Raw genomic sequence first — 4,075 nt, 5'->3', positions numbered from 1 at the left:
ACCTTAGCTGTCATTTTTACGCTGGCCACTAAAGTAGATTTATCACAATTCAATGAAGTAATGGCACAAAGTCAGGCAGTGGACTCATTAAAAGCACTAACACAGAGCGTCGAGGCAGCTGCAGGGACTGAATCTCATGTTAGTCGCTGACTGCACTTTATACCTTCATACATCGATGTATAAATACTAGAAAGAAAGTCTGAATCTTCTCAAATCATATTTTCAGGTGCATTATTAAAATGCAACAATAATTCCGAAAAAGTTGGGAGATTGTGTAAAACGGAAATAAAAACAGGATGCAATGATTTGCAAAAAGTTTTCGACCTATATTTATCTGTGCAAGCAAGATGTTTAATTCTCCCAACTGTTAAGCACAAATTTGTTTGAAGTTGTGTTAGTTAGCATTTCTCCTTTGCCAAGATAATTAATCCAGCTGACAGGTGTGGCATCAGAGTTGCTGATTGAGCACGCTTGCTGCACAGGTGTGTCTTGGACCGGACTGAAAAAAGCCACTCAAAATTGTGTAATTTTATTTCATTAATTTTTATTAGACATTGAGCTATGGCCATTTCTCATAGGGTTGCAAATGTGCATTTCTGAGAGGAGTGAGAGCAGAAAATCCTTCAGAGTACAAAAATTGTTGCCCTCATCCATGGTCCTGAAGAATGACAATCAGACCAACCAGTTTGCTGTTTTCCACAACCTTTTATGTCCTGTCACCTGCTGCCTGCGGCCAATCAGGGAGGGTCTTTGGAATTAGCGCCATTTTGACCCAGGTGGCATCAATCTACCCACAGTTAAATAGGCTAAATGGTGCAGAACTGTCTCATCTATGAAGCAGGCTAAAATGACCTATAGGAAATTAAAAGTGTGCCAGGAAGGAGTGGGAAAAGACAGAGAGAAAGTAACAAACAAAGTGAGTTTCATCTATTTTTTATGTACATCAGTGGTGCAATCTGCCATTGATAATGAATGTCAGAGCGTAAGAACAGCTGCCAGCGGCCTGATCCATGAACTTGGTTACACATCTAGTAAAAAGAGATCTCTGCTCTTTGTCTTTGTCTCTTAATCACCCCAACACACACGCACACAGAGTAAACACAGCACCATTATAGACTGGGGCACTGGACTGTTTTACTAATTGGTGTGTATTGATGGGACTGCCGCTGGTGTTTCCACAGATACAAGTCATTAATGTTACCCCCCGCCTGGCAATGTAGAACACACGTACACACAGTGACAGGTTCAACAACTTCCTGTATGAACATAGAATAAGTTGCCATGGGAACTGCTGCCAAAATGAATGAGATATGATGTGAATGTGTGTGCACCAGCAGGCCTGGAGGAAAATCAATAAAATGGACATGCTTTCAGATGCAATCCTGATCTCTTTATGTCTTTTGTCCTTCATCCGTCAGCATCTTCCATTCACTGACTGCCTCCTCACGCCGCTTCTCTCTCACACGTTTTCCAACCTCCGACCTCATCAATCATACAAAAGTTACAAGGTGAAGGAACGGCCGAATGCCTCAGAGTTTTATTAGAACCTGACAGAAAGAAGCACAACCGAAAACAGCAACACACCAAAATCACAGCATACCAATATTTAGTACAAGCAATAATTCATCCCATTAAGTTACAAAAATATTATATATCGAGAAAAACAATTGATGATAATAAAATGTAAGTAAAGAACCTCAACTTTTACAGTACAGTGGTTTCAGCTGAATCTTTTCTACTGTGAAGCTGTGGATGCTTCAACATTTCAAAATAAACCTTACTGGGTGATTTTGTAGGGCTGAAACAAACCCTGTTTTATGTCATTGTAAACAAATTAAACTAAACTGATCTTTGGGTTTTAAACAACTGGTCAGACAAAGACAACATTTGAAGAAATAACAACTGGGCTCTGTGAAATTATACTCAACAGATCAGTCACAAATAAAAAAAATAGCTGTTAGTTGCAGTCTCACTATTGTGTCAATAATATATTAAACATATTTAGGAACCTCAACAATTACCCATAGAAACTGTTAAAAATACTGCTTGATTTAATATTAATTTTCTTCACTGGATATTATTTCAGAACTTAACTTTATTTAAAACATATCTAAGAAAACACAGTATACGCATAGAGGGGAGGAGTGCTGCCTTAGCTAGATAGTTAGCTAGCTAGCTCAACTAGCTAGTTTTAAAAACTGGTGATTTACTAAATCAGGTCATACCTTCAAAACTTGAGCAATGTCTCAGTAAAAGTTATTGTGTAAAACAGATGCTAATAGTTTTAAAGGGGGAGATAATATATTAAAGCTACCTGCTAATCATTTGTAAGGTTTCATAATTTGAGGTATATAATTATTTATGTGAAATATAATTTAAAGTCTTCTCAGTGTAACATCATTACCTGTTTAACTCTTCATATGGGTCATATATTAGCAAGCTAACATTAGCTTTGTCAGTTAATTTAGCTAGTTTGGTTAGCTAAGAGTTACATGTGCTATTAAACTGCATTTTATCAACTGTCAGGTCAGATTTGCCACTTATACCCCGTTACCTCTTTAACGCTTTAATCAGGATCTGCAAGCTAACGTTAGCTTTGTCAGTGAATCTAGCTAGTTCAGTTAGCTACGTAACAATTACACCAATCAGTTTGTTCTTATTTAGAGTAGTTGACAAACAGATGATTTGAGTATTACAACCAATTTTAATTTAGTGATTTGTATCTCCACTATAACTAGGCTAAGTTCAAATAAAGTATGAAGAGCTGATGCTCTTTTCAAAATTGTTTCAAATTTTCTGGTGACAGTCATTTTAATCTATAAAGAAGAATTTGAACATTTGGTTCACGAATAACAGTGATGTATTTCAGTGATTACTCCTGATAAGCATACTTCAAAAGAAATATCTTTCGCATTTTCTGACTAACTTGTGAAATCTGTCATGTAAAATACTCCCTTTATTCCGCGGCAACATCAGATACCACAAACAAGCCGTCTGCTGTGTGAGTGCAGCTCAGTAAAGGAGACAGAAAGATAAATGGAGGGAGTGCATCTTGTACTTTGAGTGCTTGTAATTCTGTGAGTTCATTTGCCTCGGGCTGAACTGCAGGAGAATGAATATAAATGTCTGACACAAGACCGAGACTGAAACAAAGTGGGACACAAACAGAGACATATCAAAGGAGAGCCCACACACAAACACACAATACAAAACATACACCATCTTAACCTCATATTAAGTCTTTAAAATATGTCAACAGGTTGATATTTTTCTTGCTGAAAATAGAGGGAAAAGGATAAATAAGACTTAATGAGCTAAAACTGGACTGTAAATACTTAACTTGAAATTTCTGTATTATATTTGGCATTTTTTCACTCATATTTAAACTGAAAAATAAATTAATTATCATTATGTTATTATAAGTGTTAACCTTTGGTTTAAGAAGTTGGGGAATTCATCAACGAGTCTGCTAATTGATATGTACTGATAATATCTGGGTTCCGATGCCAAAAGCCTCAAACTCAACTTTCATGTCACGACCCCTAAAACCAACCAACCAACTTGGTGATTCATTTACTTACTAATTTTTTAGGTTCGCAGACAATTAAATCTTCATACTGATCAAATTATGATCACTATAAATTACAATATATCAATATGGTCAATCCTCTTTCTTCCATTGTTGTTCCAATCTCCAACAAAAGTGATTAAAGTTGGACTATGTTCCTCCTTTTGCTGGGGACCCCTTAATATCCACTCAAGGACCCCTGTGGGTCCATGAGCCCCGGTTTAAAAACCAATGGCCTAAAATGCTGGATCACATATCAGTGAGTCTGTGCATCAATCCAGTATCATGTACTTAATGCTGAATGCTGAACGACAGCAATCACATCACATCCACGCAGAGTTAAGGCTAATTTATGCTTCATTTATATGAAAATAGATATGTCCCTTTCAAATGATGTAACCATCACTGTCCACTGACTTCCATGCGTCCCTTATGTTGACATGAATGTAAAGCAATACTTCCACTAGAGGGCGTCACTCAGAGTCAAACGCTACCTTAAAAAAGAAG

This window comes from Lutjanus erythropterus, chromosome 21 (assembly GCF_056507025.1).
Source record: "Lutjanus erythropterus isolate fLutEry1 chromosome 21, fLutEry1.hap2, whole genome shotgun sequence".
Classification (NCBI taxonomy): Eukaryota; Metazoa; Chordata; class Actinopteri; order Lutjaniformes; family Lutjanidae; genus Lutjanus; species Lutjanus erythropterus.
This window is presented reverse-complemented; position numbering follows the sequence as displayed.